The sequence below is a fragment of the Microcaecilia unicolor genome, unplaced genomic scaffold (assembly GCF_901765095.1).
Source record: "Microcaecilia unicolor unplaced genomic scaffold, aMicUni1.1, whole genome shotgun sequence".
Classification (NCBI taxonomy): domain Eukaryota; kingdom Metazoa; phylum Chordata; class Amphibia; order Gymnophiona; family Siphonopidae; genus Microcaecilia; species Microcaecilia unicolor.
In genome coordinates, this window is record NW_021963345.1 from 2,363,342 (window position 1) to 2,371,285 (window position 7,944).

A 7,944-nucleotide genomic window follows, 5' to 3' on the forward strand; every position below is an offset into this window, starting at 1 on the left:
TGTGTGAATTCTCTGGTGTTTTGTGAGGTATTGCTTCCGACTGAAGCCTTTATTACACTCAGTGCAAATGAATGATTTCATTCCTGTGTGGATTCTCTGGTGTATTGTGAGGCTTGTTTTATGAGTGAAGCTTTTATTACACTAAGTGCAAATGAATGATTTCATTCCTGTGTGAATTCTCTGGTGTTTTGTGAGGTATTGCTTCCGACTGAAGCCTTTATTACACTCAGTGCAGACAAACGGTTTCACTCCTGTGTGGATTCTCTGGTGTTGTGTGAGGTGTCCCTTCCGACTGAAGCCTTTATTACACTCAGTGCAAATGAATGATTTCATTCCTGTATGGATTCTCTGGTGTATTGTGAGGCTTGTTTTATGAGTGAAGCTTTTATTACACTAAGTGCAAATGAATGATTTCATTCCTGTGTGAATTCTCTGGTGTTTTGTGAGGTATTGCTTCCGACTGAAGCCTTTATTACACTCAGTGCAGACAAACGGTTTCACTCCTGTGTGGATTCTCTGGTGTATTCTGAGGCATCCCTTCTGCCCGAAGCTTTTATTACACTCAGTGCAGATAAATGGTTTCATTCCTGTGTGGATTCTCTGGTGTTGTGTGAGGTATTGCTTCCGACTGAAGCTTTTATTACATTCACTGCAGATGAATGTGTTGATGCCTGTGTGGATTCGCTGGTGTATTCTGAGGCATCCCTTCTGCCAGAAGCTTTTATTACACTCAGTGCAGATAAATGGTTTCATTCCTGTGTGGATTCTCTGGTGTATTGTGAGCTTTCCCTTCTGCTTGAAGCTTTTATTACACTCAGTGCAGATAAACGGTTTCACTCCTGTGTGGATTCTCTGGTGTATTGTGAGCTTTCCCTTCTGCTTGAAGCTTTTATTACACTCAGTGCAGATAAATGGTTTCATTCCTGTGTGGATTCTCTGGTGTATTGTGAGCTTTCCCTTCTGCTTGAAGCTTTTATTACACTCAGTGCAGATAAACGGTTTCACTCCTGTGTGGATTCTCTGGTGTATTGTGAGGCTTGTTTATGAGTGAAGCTTTTATTACACTAAGTGCAGATGAATGGTTTCATTCGTGTGTGATTTCTCTGGTGTTGTGTGAGGTATTGCTTCCGACTGAAGCTTTTATTACATTCACTGCAGATGAATGGTTTGATGCCTGTGTGGATTCTCTGGTGTATTCTGAGGCATCCCTTCTGCCCGAAGCTTTTATTACACTCAGTGCAGATAAATGGTTTCATTCTTGTGTGGATTCTCTGGTGTTGTGTGAGGTATTGCTTCCGACTGAAGCTTTTATTACACTCAGTGCAGATAAACGGTTTCACTCCTGTGTGGATTGTCTGGTGTTTTGTGAGGCTTCTTTTATGAGTGAAGCTTTTATTACACTCAGTGCAGATGAATGGTTTCATTCCTGTGTGGATTCTCTGGTGTTCTATGAGGCTTTTTTTCTGACTGAAGCTTTTATTACACTCAGTGCAGATGAATGGTTTCATTCCTGTGTGGATTGTCTGGTGTATTGTGAGGCTTATTTTATGAGTGAAGCTTTTATTACACTCAGTGCAGATGAATGGTTTCATTCCTGTGTGAATTCTCTGGTGTTCTGTGAAGTGTCCCTTTTGACTGAAGCTTTTATTACACTCACTACAGATGAATGGTTTCATTCCTGTGTGAATTCTCTGGTGTTTTGTGAGGTTTCCTTCTGCCTGAGCTTTTATTACACTCACTACAGATGAATGGTTTCACTCCTGTGTGAATTCTCTGGTGTTGTGTGAGGTGTCCCTTCCGACTGAAGTTTTTATTACACTCACTACAGATGAATGGTTTAATTCCTGTGTGGATTCTCTGGTGTTCTGTGAGGCTTGTTTTCTGACTGAAGCTTTTATTACACTCACTGCAGAATAAACGGTTTTCACTCCTGTGTGGATTCTCTGGTGTTTTGTGAGGTTTCCCTTCTCACTGAAGCTTTTATTACACTCAGTGCAGTTAAGTGGTTTCATTCCTTTGTGGTTTCTCTTCTGCATAGGGAGGTTTCTTTTCCAGCAAGCACTTGTACCACTGTCAGCAGAAGTACACAAGCTCTCATTTTTCTGAATTTTCTGGTACTTTGAGAGGTCTGTCTTTCTGCAAAAGACTTTTTCAGATTTAGGTCATTGATTCTTCACCAGTCTGAGGTGTTTATGATCTGTTAATTCTTCTCTATGGCTGAATTTTTTCTTACATTCAGCACTTGAAACTAGTATCTCTTCTGGCTGGAATTTTGCCTTTCTTATGACATTTTCTTCCTGGTCTGAAGCTTTTGTCACGACTTAGAACATGCAGATAATCTGTCATCGGTGTCATTTTTCTGGAATTTTGTAACGCTTCCTTTATTGATAAAGGTTTTCTCATCTACTGTCGTTGTACACACTCTAGTTTCTGTATTATTGTTCTCATGTTTCTCTTTCTGCCTACGAAATCTTTCCCACACTCAGAACCTATACAGTTGTCTCTCTTATGCATGTTTTCTGCTGTTGCTGTAGTTCTCTCTTTTGACTGAAGGTTTTCCCACAGTCCGTACCTGTATATGGTCTCTCTTCAGTATCGGATCTCTGATGTGATTTCAGAGTTAAATGATCATTAGGAATATCTCACATCCATCACACAAACATTTCTGACCTCTCATCTGGTTTGTTCTGTTCTTCCACTGTTTGTGTGATATACTGGTACAATGTTCACACGGAGCTGAGCTTCCTGTTGAAGGTTTTTGTTTATTTTGATTTTTTTCCCTTTTCTCCCCAGTCAGAACAGGACGAAGTCTCTTCTTTCTCTCTTTCTGAGAACATCTTTTCCTCTTCAGGCTTCTCACTGAGCTTCCATTTATGTGTCTCTGCATTTACTGTTCTTAGGGTCATCTTCTTCTAAATAAATTTAAAAACAGAGCATTGTATAGTACTGTAGGAGAACAGCAGTTTAACGAGTTCAATAAAAAAATCTGTATAAATAAATTGTAAATCTTCCACCCCCTCCCTGTTGGGAATACATTTCCAAGCTAATCACTACCAGGGATGAATACAGAATATATGATTATATTCAAGTTGATATTTAGAAGCATCTTTTGGTCTTTGTACTTAGATATCGTTTAGCCCTATAACTGCTCTTTATCAGACAGGCTGCAAGATGCAAGGCTAAACCTTCAAGGTGCTTGTTCCCCAGATAAACTAATTTGGGCGTTACCTGATCCTGAAGTTCACAGGAAGAGATTCACCCTTAGCCAATCATACGTTTGTTACAGAAGCTTAGTTACTGCTTATCACTATGTCAGATGCCGAACCAACTTCTTCATTAAACTAAAAACCTATAGAAGAAGTTGGTTCGGCAGCTGACATAGCGATAAGCAAAAGCTTTAGGCATACTGAACATCAGGAGCCTTTTCCTCCTAGCGAGAGAAAAAGTACATAATAAAAAATAAACATAAAAATATACTTACTAAATTAGCCTGAACATAGAAGGTAAAGAATAGAACTTGCTTTAAGTAAAATAGAACTGTTTCATGGTCAACTTCTCAGCCTAGTCTATAAACAAGCAAAAAGAGTCTCTTTCTTCCTGTGAGAGGAACTAGACCAGCCTGGAAGCAAATCACTTCTCAGTGCCAGCATAGTTCCTGTTTCTGAGGTAACAAAACATTCCTTTTATTCTTTTATCTAACTGTGCGTACGTGACAATTCTCACGTCTCTGCGGTGCCCCCCTTATCTATAAACAACATCTGGCTATATTTGTTTCTGCAAAACCAATCTCACGTCCCACAGCCACAAATCTGCACAACAGCAATAGGGCCTGTTTCACCTCCTCCTTCACCTCTCCCTGTTGCTGTGCCTTGCAAGTGGAATGTTAGATAAGAACTTCTGCTGGAATTCTGCCTATGAAATCCTGATGACCTTACCTTGATGTATTACAGAGTTGGGGAGGACTCTGCTTCACAGAGAGAAGGGCAGGAATTTAGAAGTTACACAAGAGTGCTCGCATGTAGACCCCCCCTCTTTTTAAACTCTGCTAAGCTAACCGCCTTCACCACGATCTCCGGCAACGAATTCCAGAGTTTAATTACTCATTGGGTGAAGAAACATTTCTCCGATTTGTTTTAAATTTACTACACTGTAGTTTCATCGCATGCCCCCCTAGTCCTAGTATTTTTGGAAAGCGTGATCAGACGCTTCACATCCACCTGTTCCACTCCACTCATTATTTTATATACCTCTATCATGTCTCCCCTCAGCTGTCTCTTCTCCAAGTTGAAAAGCTCTAGCCTCCTTAGGCTTTCTTCATAGGGGGGTCGTCTCATTCCCGCTATCATTTTTAGTCGCCCTTCGCTGCACCTTTTCCAATTCTACTATATCTTCTTGACATGCGGCGACCAGAATTGAACACAATACTCAAGGTGCGGTCGCACCGTGAAGCCTACAATGGCATATAACATCCTCACACCTGTTTTCATACCTTTGACTAATACCCAACATTCTATTGCGCTTTCCTAGCCGCAGCAGCACCACTGAGCAGAAGGTTTCAGTGTATTACGACAACACCCAGATCCCTTTCTTGGTCCGTAACTCCTAACGCGGAACCTTGCATGACGTAGCTATAATTTGGGTTCTTTTTTCCCCACATGCATCACATTGCACTTGCTCACATTAAAGTCATCTTCCATTTAGCCGCCCAGTCTCCCAGTCTCGTAAGGTCCTTCTCTGTAATTTTCACAATCCTGTCGCGAGTAACGACTTTGAATAACTTTGTGTCTTATTTATTTATTTATGTACTTTATTGCATTTGTATCCCACATTATCCCACCTCTTTTGCAGGCTCAATGTGGCTTCCAATACATCATGGGTACTGGAAATAGAACGTGAATATACATTAGGTTTACTGAGGGTTTGTGTACATGGTGGTGAAATTACATAATGGTGTTAAAGCAAAAGACATTATAAGACAGTACTAGAAGTTCAAAGGATTATACAGTTACCATGTTGATCTTTGTGATATATCTTGTCGAAGAGATAGGTTTTTAATAGTTCTTGCGGAAAATTGGTCAGTTTCATAGACCGTTTCAGGTTACGTGGCAGCGCATTCCAGAGCTGCATGCTCGTATAGGAAAGGTAGATGCATTCATTGATTTGTATTTCAAACCTTTACACTTGGGAGGAGAAGAATGAGGGGTGTTGGCGGGAAGATTTTTTTGCGTTCCTGGGTGGTAGTTCTATTAGGTTCTGACATGTAGACTGGGGCGTTACCATGGATGATTTATGGACTAAGGTGCAAAGTTTGAACAAGATGCGTTCTTTTAGTGGGAGCCAGTGTAGTTTTTCTCGTAGGGGTTTCGCGCTTTCGTATTTTGGCATGCCAAATATTAGTCTGGCTGCGTATTCTGAGCTGTCTGGAGTTTTTTGAGTATTTGCTCTTTACAGCCAGCGTAGAGTGAGTTACAATAGTCCAGATGACTGAGTACCAGTGATTATACCAGATTGCGGAAGACAATCCTTGGAAAAAATGGTCTAACTCTTTTTAGTTTCCACATTGAATGAAACATCTTTTTGGTTATGTTATTTGCATGGTTCTCAAGTGTTAGATGTCGATCAATGGTGACTCCGAGGATTTTCAGGGTGTCCGAAACTGGTAGATTTAGTTTAGGTGTGTTGATGGTGGTAAATTTATTCTTATTGTATTGCGAGATGAGTACCAGGCACTGGGTTTTCTCAGCATTGAGTTTCAGCTGAAATGCATCTGCTGAGGAATTCATAATATGTAGGCTTTGCTTGATTTCATTGGAGATTTCCCTTAAATCTTCATGGAATGGGATGAAGATCGTTACATCGTCAGCGTATATATATGGGTTTAGATTCTGATTCGATAGTAATTTGGCCAAGGGTGTCATCATTAGGTTGAATATGGTCGGTGAGAGGGGGATCCCTGTGGAACTCCGCATTCAGGTTTCAATGTCGCTGATGTAATCGAGTTTGAAGTCACTTGATATGAGCGTGTAGTGAGGAACCCTTTAAACCAATTGAGAATGTTGCCTCCAATTCCAAAGTATTCGAGGATGTGTAGTAAAATTCCATGGTCAACCATGTCGAATGCACTTGACATGTCGAATTGTAGCAGTAGAATGTTGTTGCCGTTTGTATCAATTGTTTGAATTTGTTCATGAGCGTGACTAGTACGGTTTCAGTACTGTGATTAGAGCGAAATCCTGATTGAGAATCGTGTAATATCGAGAACTTGTTTAGATAGTCTGTGAGTTGTTTGGTCACTATGCCTTCTGTTATTTTGGTAATTAAGGGCATGGATGCTACTAGTCTATAGTTTGTTAGTTCATTTGCATTTTTCTTTGCATCCTTGGGTATAGGGGTGAGTAAAATGTTACCTTTTTCCCTTGGGAAAAGTCCATTTTGTAGCATATAGTTTATGTGGTTTGTTAGGTCTTTTATAAATTGTTGAGGGGCCGGTTTTATGAGGTTGTTTGGGCATATATCTAGTTTGCAGTGAGATTTGGCGAATCTTTTAAGAGTTTGTGAGATAAGATCTTCCGGTAGCATTGTGAATTCCGTCCAGATTCTGTCTGCTGGATATATTCCAGGGTCTGGGTCTAGGCAGTCCAGGAGTGTGCTGTATTCGGTGTGCCTGACAGGTATTTTAAGTCGCAGTTGTATGATTTTCTCCTTGAAGTACTTTGCCAAGTCGTCAGCTTCCGGTATGTCTTTGCTGTTGTTGGTGACTGGAGTGGTGTCTAATAATTTATTTACAATTTGGAAGAGTTTGTGTGTGTCTTTGTAGTTTGGTCCAATTTCGGTTTTGTAGTATTGTCTTTTGGTTTGTCTTATGGTATATTTGTATTTCCTTCGGAGTTGCTTCCAGTCATTAAGTGTGGGATCGTCTTTCTTTTTGTTCCAAGCTCGTTCTAGTTTCCTAACTTGTGTTTTGAGTTTTTTCAGTTCTTCGTTGAACCATGGTATTGAGTTCTTTCTGTGCAATGTTCTGGTTTGGATTGGGGCAATGATGTCTAGTGTTAATTTACATCTGTTGTCCCAATTTGAGAGGAATTGAGTTGTGTCTGTTTTTGTTGTCCAATCTTTGTTGTAGATCTGTTGCCAGAATTTAACCGGATCTATTTTTCCTCTTGTGGTGTAGGTTTTTCGTATTTGTTTGTTAGGTAAGTCTTTCGTTCTCCATTGGAGGGTTATATGTGCTTTATAATGGTCTGACCACAGTGTAGATGACCATTTTGTGTGTGTTAGTATACCGTTTGCGTCGTGGTCAAATTTGTATGTTATGAGGTCTAATGTGTGTCCTTTTTCGTGTGTTGGTTGTGTATTTTGTCCTTGTAGATCCCATAGTTGTAAGAACTCTCTACAGTCTTGGGTATTTGTTGTGGTGAGATCTTCCAGGTGTAGGTTAATATCTCCTTGGATAAAGAGATGCAGGTATTCGAGATAAAGTCTGTGAAGTGCATTTGGCAGTCTCGCCAGTTGCCTGGTGGTCTGTAAAATATAACTGCATTAAGGTGTTCCTGCAGTTTTGGGTGATTGATTCTTATGGAAGCGATTTCAAGTTGTGGCAGTATGGATTCAGCTATGTTTGTGATATTGAACTCAGATCTGTATATTATGGCTATTCCTCCTCCCCTTTTTCCATTTCTTGTCCAGTGTGTAATTTTATATCCTGGTGGGCATAGTTCTAGGATTATAGGATCTTGGAGGTTGTGGATCCAGGTTTCAGTGATGAAGAGGAAGTCCAGGTTGTCTGCAGTGATCCAGTCTGTTATATCCTCTGTCTTGGTCACTACTGATCTGGCGTTCACGTATCCAATTTGAATTGAATGGTAAGATTCGGTTAGGGGTGTTGAGGTCTTGATTTTTATTAATTGCCTGTTTTCCTGATGTCTAGTTTTGTTGTGTCCTTTC